Consider the following 22,295-nt stretch of genomic DNA (forward strand, 5'->3'; position numbering starts at 1 on the left):
AGCCTTCTGGTCTTTAGCTGATTGTATCACCAAGTGGAATTCCAAGAACCTCTCGTTTTTGTCCAATTTCCGCGGTTGTAGTCCACCTCCCTCAATCCCTCTTTGAGAGAGTCCCTTCCTCAACAGATGAAGAAGTACCAGTGTTTTATCTTCACAAACTTGATGTTTTTCCTAAAATATTGGTTTTCGGATCACAAGAATAAGATTGATGAATTCTCCAGTTGGTTGTGTTCTTGGATCTCTTCACAATGATATGAAAGTGTTCTAACATGAAAGCACAATGAAGCAACATTTATTTTCGTTCATGGCCTTTGTATTTATAGTTGGGGGCAATTTGGAGTTCTAGGCCATGTCAAACTTTTCAAAAATAAAAAATACAATTTTCCATATAACACTGTCGCTCGAGCGGAGAGCGAGCGACGGTACTTCTCTCGAGCGAAGTCTGGGTGAAGAGCAAGCGACGTCCATTCTACTTCTTCTCGCTTGAGCGGTGGCAGGGCGAACAGCTAGCGAACCTCTGGCACCGTGTTCTTAATTTTGACCTAACACTCAAACCCTAGTCCCTACCACACAACTTTTCTAAATTGCACCCTAAGTCCTTGCCTTTTATAACATTATACAATTGAGTCCTTGACTTTTACAAATTTACAATTTAGTCCTTTTGTCCACAGAGTTGCCGATTACACCTTTAGACATAACAAAGGGGTTTCCAGATGTGCAGTGATTATGGGAAATAATGTGACTTGCAAAGTCATCGGAGTTGGTACTATCAGGATCAAGATGTTCAATGGGATTGTCAGAACACTTATAGATGTCATGCATGCTCCAAAACTGAAGTGAAATCTTATATCCTTGAGTTCTCTTGATTGAAAAGGTTATAAGTACATTGGTGAAGATGGAGTACTAAAAGTGAGGTTAGGTGCTCTTGTTGTCATGAATGGGCATAAGAATTCTGCACAACTGTACATTTTGCAAGGTTCTACTCTTATAGGAGATGTAGCCGTTTCGACTTCTTCTTTGACGGAGGATAAAGTGACAAAACTTTGGCATATGTGGCTTGGAGATATGAGTGAAAAAGAAATGGCAGAGTTGAGCAGAAGGGGGCTTCATAATGGGTAGAAAACCAGTCAGATGAAATTTTGTGAGCACTGTATTCTTGGAAAATAGAAAATGAGATCACTCACAGGGTATCTGTTTACCACTGGATGTTGTGCTATCAGCTAGAAAGCTACTTTGCAAAATACAGTAGTTTTGTCGACAACAGAGGCAAAGTACAGGCCATTATTAAAGCATGTAAGGAGGCTATGTGGTTAAGTGGATTAATTGGTGAAATCAATGAAGACTTGTAGATATCTACAGTGTACTGTGATAGCAAGAGTGCTATTTCTATCTAAGGATCAGAAGTTCCATGAGAGGACTAAGCACATTGATGTGAGGTACCATTTTATGCGTGAAGTAGTTGTTCGTGGTGACATTGTAGTGAGCAAGGTTGATACCAAGGAGAATCCCGCTGACATGATGACAAAACCACTTCCCATTTCTAAGTTTGAGCATTGCTTGAACTTAGTAGAAGGTATTTGTCATTGATTTAGCCCATTAAGGCTTGGAAGAGATGGAGTGGTGTTTACTTGGAGATGTGCATTTTGGAATTTCGTGTGTTGGAATTTGGCTCAAGGTGGAGATTTGTTGTAGTGTAACCCAAATTCTTGGGGTTTTCAGAGTAGTAATTGGGTTGATTTTGGAGAAATCAACTTATGGACTGGGATAAATTATTGCCACATTTTCGCTAGCTGGATGCTTGAACGCTTGAAGTAGAACAACCTCTCCCTCTTCTCGCTGAATTGTCGCTTGAGTGACATCAATGTCACTCATTGCCGCTCAAGCAACAGTATTATCTAGATAGTTTCAGATTTTTCATGATATAACTCATTTTGGACTTCTATTCATCTTCAACTAGGTTTTTTGGGCGTCTCTGTATATACAAAATGTCGTATTGTATCGAACATATATGAAAATCTTGAGAGAATGAAAGGGAATAAATCTACAACATCTTGTGAGCTTAGATTCAATTGAGGGCATTGAGTCTTGACATCGTAAAGACACGGGGCAACTTTTTGCCCCATTTGTTGCCTTGTTTAATTTTTTTATTTTTTTTAACATTTTGAAAGTTTCGAATTATGTTACTATCAAAAAATAAAATACAAATTCAAAATGAATTTTTAATGGGTAAATTGTTTAGAAATAATTTTTTTTAATTATTTTATTTCATTTTTTTCTTCACGAGGCGGGTTGGGGGGGATGGGGCGAGGCATTCAGGATGGGTTTTTTTTGCATTATTTGGGGCAAGCCCCACCGGGGTGGGACGAGGCGGGGTAAATTGTCATCCCTACTTATGCCCAACAAGTGTTGCACATTGCATTGAATCTGTGAAAACTTTTTCTTTACTCATGATGATAACTTGTTTGTTGAATAATCGAAAAAGAGAAATTAGTCCCAATACCCATAACTAAATATTCTCAAGCATACAGTGGCATGAATCTGCATGTGTAAAAGAATAACTATGCTCCGTACTCTATGATACAAAAGATCAAAAAAAATTCTCTCTAAGATTTGAAAAATGAGTGCGAGACTTGTTTATGTTATTATTTTAATTGGTACCCTTAATAGAAAATTCAAGCTGATTGTGCAAGTAGAATCAAGCCCAGACTTCTAAACTTCTATTAGGCAGGTATTCAAAAATCAACATAATTTCTTCTCTTTGAATGCAGACTCCTAAAAGCTTCATGAGATTGCGATGCTAAAGTTTAGCTGATAACTTAATTCTTGAACTCATTTGGTCTTTGGAGGGAATTTTTGACAGCCATTTGACACTAATTTCCTGACCCTCATTGAGCGGTCCCTAAAATGGTATTTGTTTTGCTAAATTTTACAAACGCCGTCTTCCACTCACTTTTCACATTTGACTTAGCATGACATTGATTCCCTTGGAATTTCCACGGCTAAAGAATCCCATTCCAAAGCTTCCGCCAGATGAAACCATGGTATCATCATCTCTAATGATTTGTATAGTAGTTATAATATCTGTTGCTTAAAAGATTTTCTGGATGGACATAAAAAAGGTTATGACAAACAATAGGGGGATATTTTTATCTGATATTTTCATGGTTCCTGCTCTCTACGTGTTTCAATTTTTTATTTTTATGTATTTTTAATAGAATTGATATGCAAGTAATAAGCATTAGTTTGAATGCATATTGCCTGATCGTGGGCTCCAGTGTACACAATTTAGTTTCCTGACTTGGGAATCTAAAGTAGTATTTACTATTTAAGGTCAAGACTACGTTTATAATTGAAAGAATTGAAGATTTTCTCAAAAACTCCAACTCTAGGCTGTCAAGGTCGGTCTATAGTATGAGGAAATGTGACCAGTATAGGTCATGCTTATTAGATTACTAAAGCTCACTTTTTCAACTTTGTTCTAGATTTTATGTAAAAGCTGTTGGAAATAAATAATTATGGAAAGAGAGGCCAGAGAGAAAATTCTGAAATTTCTCAAAAGATATTTGTATTTTATGGCCTGGCTCTATAAAATGTCTCAAGCACAAGGCCTTTTATAGGTATAAAGAGTCCCAAATACATCGTACAAATTGAAGAGGCTAATTAACGACTTCTCCTACATAGTATGAATAATAGGATACAAAGAACCATGTGGATACTTAATAAAATAAATGCATGAATTTTAAATAAACTAATTCATGTATCAAATTTAATTTCCAACATTTATGAATCAAGTTGAAATTCCAACACTTCTTCTTAAACTTGATTTCCTCTTGGTGACTACAATCCAAGCACGAAATCCTGTAAAATCATCATTCTTCAAGGGTTTGATGAAAATATTAGCTACTCAATCATTGGTCTTCACATAAGTAAGCTGTATTTCTTTGTTTTCAATGCACATTCTAATGAAGTGAAATCGTGTATCTGTATGCTTGCTTCGATCATGGAACTTGGGATTTTTACCCAAAGCAATATTTGACTTGTTAGAAGCATAAATTCGTGAAGCTTCATTTTGGGGCATATGAAGCATCTCCAACAATTTTCATAGCCAAATGGCATTACAAACATATAATGCAGCGGAAACATATTCAGCTTGCCAAGTAAAAAGAGCCATAATGGGCTATTTCTTTGAGCATCAAGTGAAAGCGGTATTACCAATGAAAAACAAAAATCCAATGGTGCTTTTTCGATTATTAATATCACTAGCCCAATCATTACCACTATAACAATGAAGCTTGAACTTCGTAGAAGAAGAATAAGCTAAGCCATAATCAGTGGTACCTTCAATGCAACGAAGTATCCTTTTAGCAATCTCAATATGAGTAAAAATTGATGTCACTATATAATGGCTAATAAGACCAACATCATAAAGAATATTGGGTCTTGTACAGGTCAACTATCTCAAGCTTCTAACAAGCTGTCTATAGTGAGATGGATCCACTTTTATGCTCTTGTCATATTTTGACATTATTGTTCCACACCCAATGAGAATACTCACTGGATTTCAATTTTGCATTTTGAACCTCTCAAGAACTTTCTTTTCATAAGCTTCTTGAAAAATAAAAATATCATTTCTATTTTGTTTTACCTAAATTCCAAGGTAGTAGTATATGCGCCCAATGTCAGTCATCTCAAATTCTTGAGCCATCATTTTCTTAAATTCTTCAAACATTTTTTCATTGTTTCGTTGAATATAAAGTCATCAACGTACAAGCACACAATCATAAAACCTCTATATGCATCTTTTTTACGTAAAGAGTATACTCATGTAGACAATTAGAAAATCCATGATCTTGAAAATACTTGTCAATCCGGCTATACCTTGCTCTAGGAGGTTGCTTCAAGCCATATAGTGCCTTCTTCAACTTCAAGACTTTATCTTCATGTTTCTTGACAACATAACCCAATAGTTGTTGAACGTGAACTTCTTCTTCAAGGTATTCATTCAAGAAATCGAACTTGACGCCCATTTGATAAATTTTCCATTTATTTTGAGTTGCCAAGGAAATGATTAATCGAATGGTTTCCAAGTGAGCAACAGGGTCAAAGACGTCATTATAGTTAATGCCATACTTTTGGCTATAGCTTTTGAATACAAGTCTTGCCTTGTATTTCGCCACTTCTCCTTGAGCTTTTTTCTTGACTTTGTACACCCATTTCATGCCAATTACTTTTTGCCCATTAGGAAGAGATGCTAGCTCTCATGTATTGTTCCTTTTTTATTGCTCGAATCTCCTCATCCATTGCATGCCTCCATTTTTTATCTTCCGTTGCCTCTTCAAAGTTCAACGACTCGATGTCAATGAAGAGACAAAACAAAGATGGATTATCAACCATTTCAATTTCTTCATAAATCTCTGCAAAATTTCTAATACGACTCAATCCTTCAGAGGGACTATCATGAAGAGATTGAGGAGCAGGAGAATTCAGTTGAGTTGCGGCTTCACTTGCTTCTTGGCTAGAATCTCTTTCTTGAAAAGTAAAAATTACGTATTCTTCATTTTTTAGAATGCTCCAATCCCACAAGCTTCCTTCGTCAAATTCTACATCTCTACTAATAACAATATTCCCATTGAAAGGATTATAAAACTTGTAGCCTTTGGAGCTTGAATCATAACCGATGAAAGCAAACTTCTCATTTTTCTCATCAAGTTTTAATCTCTTCTCATTTGGCACATGAATATGGGCAATACTACCAAAAACACATAAGTTAGAAATACCAGGTTTCTTACAGCTCAAAGCTTCTTGTGGAGTCATGTCTTGAACAATCCTTGACAGGGAAAGATTAGATAAATACATGGCACATGCAACAGCTTCGGCCCAAAACTACTCCATACTCTTACTCTTAAGCATATACGAATCATGTTGAGGATGATTCTATTATTCTGATCCACAACAACATATTGTTGTTGTGATCTTGGAACTATGAGAAAATATCGGATTCCATTAGTATCACAAAAATTATTAAACTCCTTGGAAGTGAATTCTTCACCTCGATCGATCCATAATGCTTTGATGAAGTTGCCATTCTCATTTTCAACAAGAGCTTTGAATTTTTTGAATGCTCCAAAAACATCATCTTTCGTCTTCAAAAAATAAACCTTGGTATTGCTGAAAAATCATCAATAAATAGCAAGGAATAATTTGCTTTACCATGAAAGGGTGGTTGGATTGGCCTGCAGACATCCACATGAACAAGTTGGAATGACTTTGTTGCTCTTGAGGTAGGTTCCTTTGGAAAGCTTCTTCTAGATTCCTTGCCAATGAGAGATCCTTCGCAAAGTTGATTGGGATGATTGATTTTTGACAACCCATTCACCATTTATTCATTCGTCAAGGTCTTCAAGCCACCAAAATTCAAATGGCCAAATCTTAAGTGCAAAAGCCAAGAATTGTTTTCAGCACAAGCCTTTAGACAACTTGGATGGTCAACATTAACATTGAGTAAAAACAATATATTCTTCTCCATTGGTACTTTTGCAATCAGCTTATGAGAAACATCTCTCAAAGTAAGGCAACGATTCTTCTTGTGAATGTCATAGCCAATCTTAAGTAATTATCCCAAACTTAAAATATTAAACTTCAAAGTAGGTAAATAATGAACTTGGGAAATTAATAGATGACTTCCATTTTTAGCACGAATAAGAACATCGCCTTTACTTTTTATTGGAACCTTGGTTTCATATCCAAAAGTAATGTTGCCTTTTATCAACTCATTTATTGTTGAAAATTACTCCTTATTGCCACTCATGTGATTGGCGGCACTGGTGTGAAGGTACCATGATCATTTATCCTTTTCTTCTTTGGTTGCTAGCAACAACAACAATTCTTCATCTTCCTTTGCTTCAACATAATTAACTCTCTTCATTATTGGTGGTGTCGCTCCTACATTCAAAAGATAATAACCATATTTATGACAAGTGTAACATTGAATATTGGACTTGTCATACTTTCTTCTGCCACCTCTCTTGGAGCCATAGTTCCAACGGCCTCGTCTACTCGATTGATTGTTTGATCCTTCATTATTCAAATTTCGTTTTCCATAAATTCTTTCATTACTACTAACATAATTTCCTCCACAACCACGAACTCGACCATGAATTTAACCTCTTCCTTGAGATCATCGTTGCTCTTTCTCGTGATCTACCAAAGAGACCTTCGCTTGGAGAACTTGAGCCATCAATTTTCCTTTCTTCTTCAATCTTTCTTCATATGCTTGCTAGGACCCTACGAGTTGATTAGGTCATGGTATCCAAGTTATTGACCCTCCAATGGTAATACTAACAAACTCAAGTTTTGAGTTAAGGGATCTAAGAATTTTCTTGATGATATGACTTTCTTCAATATTATCACTGTACTGCTTCATATGATTGACAATGGAAGACACTCTGGTGAAATAGTCAAAGATAGATTCTGACTCTTCAATGTGCAAAGATTCGAACTCCCCACGAACGATTTGTAGGCGAACCTTCTTCACTTTTTCAATTCCCTTGAAATTGTTCTCAAGAATCTCTCAAGCTTTCTTAGCTTTTGTTGAGGAAGCAACTTCATCGAACATGGCTTCATCTAAGCCCATGTAAATAATAGAGAGAGCATGTTGATCTAACTTGTGGTACCTTTACAAGGCATTCCTTTGAGCTTGAATTAAAGCTTCTTCATTGTCTGGTTCATCATAGTCTTTTCTGCAACTTCCCATACTTCGTGTGAGCTGAGCAACACCATCATGCGTATGCTCCAATGCCAACAATTTTCCTTTGTAAGTTTGGGAAAAACAAAAGAAAATGAACTATTCATCTTTTGAAGTGGCTCTGATACCACTTTGTTGGAAATAAATAATTATGGGAAGAAAGGCTAGAGAGAAAATTCTGAAATTTCTTAAAAGATATTTGTATTCTATGGCTTGACTCTATAAAATATCTCAAGCACAAGGCCTTTTATAGGTACAAAGAGTCCCAAATAAATTGTACAAACTTAAGAGACTAATTAATGACTTTTGCTACATGCTATTAATATTAGGATACATAGAACCGTTCTTGTGAATACTGAATACAATAAATAAATGAATATTAAATAAACTAATTCATGTATCAAATTTAATTTTCAACATTCATGTATCAATTTTAATTTCCAACAAAAGTAAATGATTAATCTTTTTGAATAAGGAAAAGGAACGCTTTTGTGTATCCAATTTTATAGCTTTCATTTTTATATATCAGTTGTAAGTTACCACTTCTGATTTAAGGGAAATGCAGAACTTCTCTCCCTCTCCAGAAAAGGAATTTTTTCTCCCTGTTCTTCATTTTTGCTGCTTTTCTTGCTCTATTTTACTTGTTTGTTACATTGCAGATTTTTTTTGTGTTTAAACAATAATTTCCACGCTTGCTTAGGTGGTAGGACCACAATTTAATGATATGGATAGGACAGTTTCATGGACCACCATCGACCTAGAGTGAAGGGAAATATAAAAATGCTGACCGCCGTACACGTAGAATTGAGGGCAAATATGTAAACGTTGACCAGTCCATGATATCTAGACAATTTCTCCTTCTCCTTTTCCATCAATATTCAAATGGATTAATTAGCTAGGTTTTTCTATCTAAGCTAGTATTGAATAATTAACTGTTTAGCTTATATGAAAAATCGGCAATAACTGTGCATCCGTTAATATAAATTAATTTAATTCTTCACCTAGTGATACATTATGGTATGTTGGGATTCCGGCCGTGTTACTGGTGATTTGGCCTCCTTGGTTAGACTTCATTTTACCTTATTGGTGGCTTTCAACTAGACAATGTTTCATGCCATAGTTCTAGGTGACTATTTCGAGCTCAAATTTTCTCATTGATTGATAAAAAATTACATGTCAGTTGGTCTTATTTCTCCTGCTCTGTCAAGTTGGTAGTTCCCTAGAACTACTTTAATGGCCACGTGAATAATACAGAGATGTTTATTTTAGAAAAAAATTATTCGTTCTCTGTCTCACATGAAATATTTAAGTTGGTTGTGGTCATTCTAATATTCATCCTATTGTCAAAGTTCATCAATGTGTATCCATATCTAATACTTAAAGCCTCATTCAATATAATTATCAAACGTATCAGCTGCACAGCGTTGTGGCTGTAGAACAAACCAATTTGACACTACTTTGAAATGTAGTCGATTTAGTCCAAGTGGCATCAGACAGATGGTCACATTTATGATTCATAGTGCAGGAATTAATTCTCGTATTCTTCAAACATTATTCTTGAATACGGCCTTTCATTGAATTATTAGAAATTATATTTTCCATTTCTCAAGTGTTTGGTAGCCTCTATTTCTCAATTTCCAACTATAAATATTGACTTACTAGATCATGAGAGTGCTTCGTGCACTGGTTTCTCTAATGCATAAATGAATTGGCAACTAAATTTTAAATTTGTGTTCCTAAAGCCATCTATTAGTATATTTTTAACTTCCAGCTCATCCAAGCTTCCATATTTCAATTTCATTATTGTTTATGATAGTCCTTTTGATCTCCATCCACTTCCACAGCCAATAGTCCTTTTAATCTCCATCCACAGTCCCATTTAATCTGTGGTTAGGAAAAGAATTAATTTTCACCACGAAGGAAAGACAAAATGAGCACTACAAAAGTGTTAAATCAATCTTAATATTGACCTCTGTTGAGTACTATTTATAGGACTAGGATACACAATTGTGATTGTTTATCTTAGGGATATCTACGAAATTTAGATAACCATACTTTAAATAGATGCAAATCCTACAAACAAGGAAATAAACTATCCTAATAATAAGGGAACTATAAAATAAGGGAACAAATAAACAACCAAATCTGCTTCTAATTTCTGGGATCTTCAACAACAACAAATTAGGTTCCATTATATTCTGGAGGCATTTTGCTTTCTGTGGGTATCACTTGTAGTGAGTGCAAATATCGTCTTAACGGAAGCATCAACATGTGGCTTGGAATCTACTGCATGTTATAGTTCTAGTTCGGCTTGAGTTACTGTTATTGTTCCTTTAACTTAATCACTTTATTTCCCGGCCATTACGATAATTGCACCAGCATAACATTTGTGGACCTCTTGGCATTTGCGATTTGAAGGCAGCACCAAATTACAAATGTACTACTTCTTTCACCCCTCAAATCACCTCAACAGTGGAAAGTATTTGATACTTACGGTGGCTTCATCCATAAACCACTTCAAATTACCAAAAAAGTGACTAAGTTTTGAAGTATAGTAGCTTCAAAATTTCAAGAAAACAGAGTAATAGATGTTTATGAGTACAGTCTTTTCACGATGAATATCAGATTTTTTTCCCCTCTCTTTCTGGATGAGTATTTAACAGCTTAGTTTTTAGTGTTTAGTAAAGGGAAAAAATCACGTTTCATGTGTTATGTTTATCCCAATTACGATATACTTTAAATAGATGAAAATCCTATAAACAAGGAAATAAACTATACTAACAATAAGGGAATTATAAAATAAGGGAACAAATAAACAACCAAATCTGCTTCTAATTTCTGGGATCTTCAACAACAACAAATTAGGTTCTATTATATTCTGGAGGCATTTTGCTTTCTGTGGGTATCACTTGTAGTGAGTGCAAATATCGTCTTAACGAAAGCATCAACATGTGGCTTGGAATCTACTGCATGTTATAGTTCTAGTTCGGCTTGAGTTACTGTTATTGTTCCTTTAACTTAATCACTTTATTTCCCGGCCATTACGATAATTGCACCAGCATAACATTTGTGGACCTCTTGGCGTTTGCGATTTGAAGGCAGCACCAAATTACAAATGTACTACTTCTTTCACCCCTCAAATCACCTCAACAGTGGAAAGTATTTGATACTTACGGTGGCTTCATCCGTAAACCACTTCAAATTACCAAAAAAGTGACTAAGTTTTGAAGTATAGTAGCTTCAAAATTTCAAGAAAATAGAGTAATAGATGTTTATGAGTTCAGTCTTTTCATGATGAATATCAGATTCCCCCCCCCCCTCTCTTTCTGGATGAGTATTTTGTTGGAAATTTACTTAGACATGCACAGCGAAATTTAACAAATTTCAATTCCCATTCAGGATTCAGCTTTGTATTTAGATAAAAACTGTGATTAGAAATATACCTTTACTTGTGATTTGCAAACTCTTTCGCGTTGTTCCTTTCCAGCAACTTGAATCTGCCTCCCACAGTTGTCCAATTGTCCAGCCTCCAATGAAATCCACACAGAGAGAAGACAGCAACTGCTAGGGTTTCTTTCTTGTGCTAGCAAGAATAATGAATCATTAGTGGACCTCAAACCCTAGCTGCATATATATATAAACCCAAACGGACCCGGCCCGGTCCGGTCCGGTCTAATATTTAATTAATCCAATTAATCAAACCCGGTCCGTGAATTAATTAATCCAATTAATTAATTCGTGATTATAAATAACAAATTCAATTAATTAATTTATCCAACGATTGTTAAATTAATCAATTGACAATTTGCAGTCTTCCAATTCTCTTTTGTGTGCGACCCATTAGGTTCCTGACCACGATGCCTAACGTCGTGAAATATTACTTTGATCTAATCAAAATTGATAAATTAATATACCCTTTTAATTTATCGTCAATTCACATTCGCCGTCCCTGATTGACATCTAGCAATGTGTCAGGGCAATACATGTGAAGGGAAATGTCACGTGGTATGACAAAACCAAATTCATTCGTTTATCATTGAACTATTATCCCTTCGTCAATACGATCCGATCAATTATGAGATATGGAATTGTGTCAATCTCGATCATCGATCATATCTTTCATTCCACTATTAAGTCAATATAAATCGAAAACTCCTTTTCGACTTATGAGTACACCTTGGCCAAGGATTTCATCATCGACTTAATTGAATGAAACGCAGATCATCTCCTACTATCTAAGAGTGACGAATCCTTTATTGATCAATCACAACCTTCATATGATTCTTGACGTACCCGAAGGATGTCGTATTAGCGGCCCCTTTCAGAGCAACATCCAACACCGCCAAAGTATGACTGTCCTCATATAGGGTACTATGACGACCTCAAGTCAAAGGATCAATCCCACTACCGAACGTTAGAGATTAGCCACTGACACTCAGATAGTTATCCATGTGGAATCTCTTAGCGGGTCTCCAATATTTTGTTCTATAACAAAACATCCACATGTTCATTTAAGTGTCACCACACTTTAGCTCGTGAGATCAGCTACTTACTTCATAAGTAAGAAATGCCACACGTGATGGTCTAATTGTATTAACGATATCCGTATCTCGTTATTACTTACGACCATGGTTTGTTCAAGATCCAATTATATGTAATTTGTATCTCACAATCACAACTCCTTGTGATTAACAGATTACCTAAAAATTGGGTCTTCGGATTCTATTATTTAATATTATTTATTACAAAATTAATTTAAATAAATAATAGATCTCGCCAAAATCAAATGCATTAAATATATTAAAAGCGTTTACAACCTAAATCGATTGGATCTAGGGCATAACACTTACATATTTAACAGCTTAGTTTTTAGTGTTTAGTAAAGGGAAAAAATCACGTTTCTTGTGTTATGTTTATCCCAATTCATAAATCGGTAAATTGTTTGAAAATTCAAAAATCAGGTAAATTATTTAAAAATATTTATTAAATAAAGATAATAAAGTCATAGTTACACGATTAATGGTCACAAATTCATAATTATAGGTCACATATTTATTTACTGGTCACATATAGTCAAATTAATTGGTCACATATTATTTCATTTTCACAAATGAAAAATTTTATAGGTTACATTATTTTGAGGTCACAGATCATTCAAATTATATGTCACATTTTATCCATGGGTCAAATAGGTTACAATTTATTGATCACAAATTATTTTTTAGTTACAGACACAAATTTTTTTGTCACAAATCAGCCAAATAATTGGTCACAGACACTCCACCCGTCACCTTCATCGCCACCGTAACAAGCACCACCAACATCATCAATAACAACATCACGATTCCCGCAACAAATCGTCACTCAACATTCTGCAAAACTGGTTGCCGCACATCTTCGATCTGAAAAGTGCAATGCAGCACATCTTTCGAAAAAATCCCTAACTTCTCCATCCAAATCACCTGTCAATTCCCTGACCTCACCAATCACCACCAGCCGCCCTCAACTTTTCCCTCCAACGGTAGCATCCGGAAGAGGCCCCAATTCACATTCTCCCAGCAATAAGAAAAATGGATGGAGATATTGAAATATAAATCGACAAACTCCCAATTAGACGCATGGATGCTATTGAAGAAAACGACATCGACCACTGCCAGAGCACACAATACTAAAAACACTATTGCACACCAGGCCGCCTCTTGCCATTTCCCATCTTCAACATCATTGCGCGAGAGGAGCACCTCGTTGTTGTCCTATGTGAGAGGAGAGATGGGGAGAAGATAATCGGCCTGTAGGGGAGAAGATAATCCTCCTATGTGAGAGCGCCTCACTGTTGTTCGTTGCAAGGTGCCAATCGGCTTGCCGACGCCACTGTTGTTGAGGGAGGAGAGAATATGTAGTATCTTAAATTAATGGAAAGAAAAGTCAAACTAAAAAAAAAAAAAAAAAAAAAAAAAAAAGGGAAAAAAAAAAAGGAAAAAAAAAAAAAAAAAAAAGAAAAAAAAAGAAATGGTAGGCAGTGGAAACTCAAACCAATCCGTTATAAATTTATCCAAATCCATTATATGATATATATATACACACACACACACACACACAATCAAAATCTCATAAAACACACACACCAAGAAAGCCGAGAGCAAGAAGAGAAAGAGAAAGGAAAAAGAAGGGAAAAAAAAGAAGAGAAGAGGAAGAGAAGAAAGAAAAAAATGGAAAAAATTCACCAAGAAATTAAGTGCTTCATACTATTAGGTTTGAATTTTTCAATTTTGAAAGGTAAGTCAAAAGTTAATTATTGAAAGATTATGATTAATTTTATAGTTGTTAGATTAAATTCAATTTTATTGAAGGGTTTAAGTATAATAAACTAGAAAATTGAGTAAAATGAAAGAAAAATTAGTTTTAGTAATTAAAGAAACTTTAGAAATCACCTAAACGTGAAATAATTAAGTTTGGGTATTGTCTATTTAATTAATAAAATTTCTTAAAATAGTTAATTATTGATTTAAAAATTATATCATATTTCAGGCGAAGATACGAATATCGGGACAGCGTACCAACCGAGTTGATTTTGGCGTACATAGTTATGTGAGTGAAAAAATATAAATATTTTTAGAATATTTATAAATTAAGCATATTAGTAACGTATGTACAATTATGTGTTCGATTTTATGATTATTATAGAAATCTCTTTTATTATGATACATGTGGAATCTCAAAGGTTATTTATGGCACATTTATAATTTGGTATGTGAGATGTGTGATATTGAGATTTGTTTGGTATGTGAGACATGTGATATTGAGATTGATCAAAAAATATCCTTGATTATATACTTCTTCCAGTTCACAGAGAGGCCTTGGCTGTGTTCTATCTTACACAGAGGGGTCTTGACCGTGTACATATAGTTCACAAAGAGGCTTTGACCATATTCTAGAATTGATTAGGAAAGGTCTTGGAGACTGACTTTCGTTCACGGAGGGGGCCAAAGGCCTGTGGCGAAAATTCCTAAGCCGAGGGGCGGATTATAGATTTCAGTTAGAGGGTACATTTTTTATGGATTTTTCAGGATATTGGATATGATGAGATTATAGTATAGTTATCAGTTGATGTTTATTGCTTGACTTTGAGAGGATATTTTATGACGCTATGTGAATGTCTCACGTTTGGCTATAATTATATGATGTTATCTTGTGACTTATTCAATGATATGAATTCGATTTTCGATAAAAATGTAAAATAGAAAAAGTATATTTATTTTTGAACTTCTCCACTCACTGAGTTATCAACTCATATATTTTCCCACATTTTCCTTATCAGACAGGAGTTACGTTTCTGGGCATCTTTTGGATTTGAGTATTTGATTTTGGAGTCAGAGCCACAGGACAGAGGTTGTTAGCATGACTCACTTTGTGGAGAATGTAGTCTGTATTTTGGAACGCATGTTCATGTCTAGATGTGATTTTGCATCACTTGTAGATAGTTATGGGGCTCACTATGTATTTTGTATCCATATGTACGTTTCATTTTATTTCTTGGTAAAAGTTGAGGTTTTAGCTATCTTTATTGTGTTGTGTTATAGTTTGGAATTTGTGTGAAATTGATCACAGGTTGGTTAGTCCTATTTACAGGGGAGATAATGTTGAAATTCTGTTAGAAAAATGATGTATAAAAAGTGACATATTGTACTTGTAGTATCCTTGATGGTGGGTCCGACTTTTAGTTGGTATCTATTATTGGTGCATGCAATGTCCGGATCTAGTAGTGTTACATGGGGCGAGGTGTATCAGTTTGGTATCAGAGCATGCATTAGAGTCCATGGGTTTGCATTGTACATGCATACATACTGATCATTCGCATATCATGCATTAACTGTAGGTGAATCATGACTCGTAGTGGCAGAACTCGAAGGCTCCAAGATATGTTGTCCCAGCCTCACATTGCTCCTGATAGAGATGAACTGAGAGAGCCCGAGAGAGTAGATGAATCAATTTACCAGCCTCCTAAATAATGAGGACAGGGAAATGTGATTGGAATTGATCCTATTGCTATTGAAAGAATTGCTATTGCTGTTGCATTTGCTATGCATAATAGTGATAGATATTTCAATATTGAGAGAGCTACAAATTAGGGGCTAAAGTTTTCACTGGCACAGTCGATCCTGCAGTTGCGCAAGCATGGACGACCAAGATAGAGAGAGTATTTGATGTTATGGGTTGCTCAGATGATCGGAAGTTGTGTCTTGCCACTTTCTTATTAGAGGGGTGTGCATATGATTGGTGGTAGTCGGTATGGAGCACATATCTAGACCCTTCAATCATTACTTGGACATATTTTTGTCGTATCCTTTACGATGCCTATTATCCTCGGTCCTATAAAGATGCAAAGTAGGAGGAATTTTTGAAACTAGTACAAGGCCAGATGATTATTGCAGAATATCAGGTGAAATTTATAGAACTTTCAAAGTATGCAAAAGTTCTGGTAAGCAATGAAATGGATAAATGTAGACGATTGAAAATGGGTTAAGGAAAGAAATTCGGTCAGTAATAACAGCTGTAGGCTGGAATGAATTTGGTAAATTGGTGGAATCAGCCTTGAGAGTAGAAAAGAGCATTTATGATAGGCCAAGTGGTAGAGAACAAACAAAGTTCAGAGCAATCAGTAGTTAAACAATGGCAAGTGCTTCTAGCTATAGATCACCACGGAGGGACAGTAGAAGATTTTGACCTAGTGTGTCCAGTTCAGGTTAATTCAAATCTCGATTTCAAGGAAGTTAGGGTCCTAGATTCAGTCCCAGTACTGTAAAGCAGCCATTGGCCAATCATACTTATACTCAGGGTTTTTCCCAACGATCATTTACTCTGAGATAGGGAGCGAGTTCTGCTAGTGCCAGATTTCCTTCTTACTAGTTATGTGGAAGATCTCATACTGGAGAGTACTTAAAGTTCAAAGGAGTTGGTGTTTGCTATCACTGTGGCCAAGAAGGACACTTGAAAAGGAACTGTCCGGTTCTATTCCAGGAGGGCGGCATGGCACAGAAGATGTTTCCTCAGTAGAATGTTGGTAGTGCATGACAGATTCAGACTTAGAGAGATGATTTAGCTAACAGAGCAGGTGCAAATAGTGCGACCCAGTCTAATATCGTAAATGGTAGTGATACAAAATCAAAAGGACAGGCAGGACGATCGAAGAACCAGGGCAAATTTTTTACTATGACTTAGCAGGCGGCAGAGGAGTCATGGGTATGCTGTCTATGTTTGGTAGAAATGCTCGTATTTTGATTGATCATGGATCTAAACATTCTTTTATGTCATTTGCATTTGCTCTATATGCAAATCAAAAGCTAGAACTTTTAGGCAGTTGTTTGGTAGTGAGTACACTAGTAGGAGAATCATTATTAGCAAATAGTATATATCGAACTTGTGGTATTAAGGTAAAGGAGAATGAGCCGAACCCAAATTTAATACCTCTTGACATACATGATTTTGATGTTATCTTGGGTATGGACTTTTTGGTAACAAATCGAGCTTCAGTTGATTACTTTCAAAAGAATGTTGTATTTAGACAACAAGGACAGCCTGAAGTTATATTCAATGGAGAACGCAAAATTTTACCATCTTGTGTGATATCTGCTATTGACCCTAGAAGATTACTCAACAAGGGCTGCCATGCATATTTGGCTCATGTGATTGATATAGATGTTAGCAAACTAAAACTTGAAGACATCCCAGTGGTCAAGGACTTTTCTAATGTATTTCCAGAAGAATTACCAGGCTTACCATCAGATAAAGATATGGAGTTCACTATAGATCTGATTTCAGGAACTGCACCTACATCACAGGCACCATATAGAGTGGCACCAGCAGAATTGAAAGAGCTAAAGGTTCATTTGCAAGAGTTGGTAGACAAGGATTTCATCAGACCTAGTGTATCTTTGTGGGGAGCACCAGTTTTGTTTGTGAAGAAGAAAGACGGCACCATGCGATTGTGCATAGATTACAGACAATTGAACAAAGTGACAATTTGCAATAAATATCCTATGCCACATATTGATGATCTGTTTGATCAACTTCTTGGTGCTGCAGTATTTTTAGAGATTGATTTGCGTTCTAGATTCATCAACTTAAAATCAGGGACAGTGATGTGCCAAAAACTACTTTCAGGAAAAGATATGGTCATTTTGAATTTCTTGTGATGCCATTTGGGTTTACCAACACACCAGCAGCATTTATGGATATGATGAATAGAGTTTTTCGTCCATATTTAGATAGATTTGTGATTGTATTCATTGATGATATTTTAGTATACTCTCGAGATCATGATGAGCACACACAGCATCTCAGAATCATTTTTCAGACTCTGCATGATAAGCAGTTGTATGCTAAATTCAGTAAATGTGAATTTTGGCTTGATAAAGTTGTATTTTTGGGACATGTCATATCAATAAAGGGAATTTATGTTGACCCACAGAAAACTGAGGCAGTGATAAAATGGGAAAGGCACTAATGTGATAGAAATACGAAGTTTTCTTGGCTTAGTAGGTTATTATCGTCATTTTGTAGAGGGATTTTCTAAAATTGCTCTTCCTTTGACCAGTTTGACTAAAAAGAATGCTAAATTTGTATGGAATGAAGATTGTGAAAGAAGTTTCCTCGAATTAAAGAATCGATTAGTGTTAGCTCCAGTTCTTACCCTTCCATCTCCCTATGAAGAGTTTGTGATATATAGTGATGCTTCACATCAGGGTCTTAGTTGTGTTTTGATGCAGAATGGGAAAGTTATAGCATATGCTTCCAAGCAGTTGAAGAAACATGAACTGAGTTATCCTACATATGACTTAGAGCTAGTTGCAGTTGTCCCAGCCTTGAAAATTTGGAGACATTACTTCTATGGCGAGAGATGCCAGATATATACAAATCATAAAAGCTTAAAGTATATTTTTTTACCAGAAAGAGTTAAACTTGAGGCAAAGAAGATGGTTTGAGCTGATAAAAGATTACGACTGCAAGATTGATTATCATCCGGGGAAGGCTAATGTAGTTGTTGATGCTCTCAGTCTGAAAATATCGAGTCCTATGACCCAAACTAATGCAATATGTTCATCTTTGTTTGGTAAGTTCAGAGCTTCTCATGCCCAATTATCAGTTACTAGTGTAGGAGCATTGTTTGCAAATTTCCAAGTGAGGCCTACTTTGATTAACACATTTAGAGAAACTCAAACTCAAGATCCAATATTGAGCAAATTGAAAGAAGAAGGTAGAAAAGGTAAGCATACATATTATATCATTTGAGATGATGGAGCTTTAGTTTTGGGAAACAGATTATGTGTTCCAGATGATTCGAAATTAAATGGAGAAATTCTAGAAGAGGCACATAGTTCAGCTTACGCGATGCATCTAGGTAGAACAAAAATGTATCGTGTACTCAAAGAACACAATTGGTGCCATGGAATGAAGAGAGAAATAGCTGAGTTTGTATCCAAATGTCTCATTTGCAGCAAGTGAAACCAGATCGTCAGAAAACAGCAGGATTGTTACAAACGTTGCCTATTCCTAAGTGGAAATAGGAACATATTACTATGGATTTTCTATTTGGACTTCCATGGACTCAGAGTAGACATGACGGCATAGGGGTCATTGTAGACAGATTGACGAAGATTGCCAGATTTTTGCATATTAAAGTTACCTACTCGCTAGATAAATTGGCAAAAAATATATGCTGATGAGATAATCAGTTTGTATGGGGCACCAGTATTTATTGTTTCAGATCAAGATTCTCATTTCACTTTTAAATTTTGGCTCAGTTTGTAGAAAACTATAGGTACTAAACTTCATTTCAGTACAGCTTTTCATCCACAAATAGATGGTCAGTCAGAAAAAACTATTCAAACTTTGGAAGAAATGTTAGGAGCAATTTAAAGGGAATTGGGAAGCTCATCTTCCTTTGATGGAGTTTGCTTATAATAACAGTTATCATTCGAGTATAGAAATGGCTCCTTTTGAAGTATTGTATGGTAGGAAATGCATAACTCTAGTATGTTAGGATGAAGTTGGCGAAAGAAAGCTATTGGGTCCTGAATATGTCCTGATTATCGCTGAGAAAGTAAAGATAATTAAAAAAAAGTTAAAGACAGCCTAAGATAGACAGAATAACTATGCAAATAGACGCAGAAAAAATCTTGAATTTGATATCGGGGATAGAGTTTTCCTGCGATTGTCATCATGGAAAGGTATTATCAGATTCGGTAAATGAGGAAAATTGAGTCCGAGGTATATTGGCCCATATGAGATTGTTCAACGCATCGATCCAGTTGCGTATCGATTGGCTTTGCCAACAGAATTGTCCATAATTCATGATGTATTCTATGTTTCTATGCTTTGTAAGTCTATTCCAGATCCATCTCATGTTTTGGAATCACAATGAGTAGAGCTGAAGGAAAATCTTACCTACGAAGAAGAACCAGTTCAGATATTGGACAGGAAGGAAAATCTTCACTATCCCATGTCGCTTCTTCTACAAGTCTTGTGGAGAAATCACGCTGTAGAAGAAGCGACATGGGAAAGTGAAGAGCAGATGCATTCTTAGTATCCTCGGATTTTTCGCACTTAGTCAATTGAATTTCGAGGATGAAATTCATTTAAGGGGGTGAGTTTTGTAATATCTTAAATTAATGGAAAGAAAACTCAAACTAAAAAAAATGACAAAAGGCAAAAAAAAAAAAAAAAAAAAAAAAAAAAAAAAATTAATGAAATTTCTTAAAATAGTTAATTATTGATTAAAAAATTATATCGTATTTCAGGCGACGATACGGATATCGGGACAGCGTACCAACCGAGTTGATTTTGGCGTACATAGTAATGCGAGTGAAAAATATAAATATTTTTAAAGTATTTATAAATTAAGCACATTGTAAAGTATGTGCAATTATGTGTTCGATTTTATGATTATTGCAGAAATCTCTTTTATTATGATACATGTGGAATCTCAAAGATTATTTATGGCACATTTATAATTTGTTATATGAGACATGTGATATTGAGATCGATCAGAAAAGTATCCATGATTATATACTTCTTCTAGTTCACAGAGGGGCCTTGGCCATGTTCTTTCCTACACGGAGGGGTCTTGACCGGACATTGGTCTTGAACGTGTATATATAGTTCACAGAGAGGTCTTAACCGTGTTCTAGAATTGATTATAAAAGGTCTTGGAGACCGGCTTTCGTTCACGGAGGGGACCAAAGGCCTGTGGCGAAAGTTCCTAGCCCCAGGGCAGGTTGTAGATTTCAGTCAGAGGGTACATTTTTGATGAATTTTTAGGATACTGGATATGATGAGATTATAGTACAGTTATCAGTTGATGTTTATTGTTTGACTTTGAGAGGATATTTTATGACGCTATGTGAATGTCTCACGTTTGGCTATAATTATATGATGTTATCTTGTGACTTATTCAATGATATGAATTCGATTTTCGATAAAAATGTAAAATAGAAAAAGTATATTTATTTTTGAACTTCTTCACTCACCGGAAAGGTCTTGGAGACCTGCTTTCGTTCACGGAGGGGACCAAAGGCCTGTGGCGAAAGTTCCTAGCCCGAGGGGCAGGTTGTAGATTTCAGTCAGAGGGTACATTTTTGATGAATTTTTAGGATACTGGATATGACGAGATTATAGTACAGTTATCAGTTGATGTTTATTGTTTGACTTTGAGAGGATATTTTATGACGCTATGTGAATGTCTCACGTTTGGCTATAATTATATGATGTTATCTTGTGACTTATTCAATGATATGAATTCGATTTTCGATAAAAATGTAAAATAGAAAAAGTATATTTATTTTTGAACTTCTTCACTCACCGAGTTATCAACTCATATATTTTCCCACATTTTACTTATCAGACAACAGTTGAGTTTCAGGACATCTTTTGGAGTTGAGCCTTTGATTTTGGAGTCAGAGCCACAGGACATATGTTGTTAGTATGACTCACTTTGTAGAGCATGTAGTCAGTATTTTGGGACGCATGTTCATGTCTAGATGTGATTTTGCATCACTTGTAGATAGTTATGGGGCTCACTATGTATTTTGTATCCATATGTACATTTCATTTTATTTCTTGGTAAAAATTGAGGTTTCAGCTTATTTTTATTGTGTTGTGTTATAGTTCGAGATTTGTGCGAAATTGATCACAAGTTGGGTAGTCCTGTTTACAGGGGAGATAATGCCGAAATTCTATTAGAAAAATGATGTATAAAAAGTGATATATTGTACTTGTAGTAGCCTTGATGATGGGTCCAACTTTTAGTTGGTATCTATTATTGGCGTATGCCACGTTCAGATCTAGTAGTGTTACATGGGGTGGGGTGTGTCAGAATAGGGAGAATATAATAGAGAGAGAAATAGAGATGGGGTCACGGTGATGGGGATTAGGTTTTGTGGTGGGGTGGGTGGTTAAATAAATTCAAACCTGATTTTTGCATAAATAAACTTCACCCCTTAATTTTGAATTTGAAAGTTTAAGTACCTGGTTTTATGTAATTTCCACTTTAGTA

At 35.5% G+C, this 22,295-nt stretch overlaps 1 pseudogene; it reads right to left on the minus strand.

Moving 5' to 3' along the window:
• The window catches only part of LOC111395716, a 68,671-nt pseudogene that overhangs the window by 41,873 nt on the left and 4,503 nt on the right, over positions 1–22,295 (minus strand).

Source organism: Olea europaea, chromosome 6, assembly GCF_002742605.1.
Source record: "Olea europaea var. sylvestris chromosome 6, O_europaea_v1, whole genome shotgun sequence".
NCBI lineage: Eukaryota > Viridiplantae > Streptophyta > Magnoliopsida > Lamiales > Oleaceae > Olea > Olea europaea.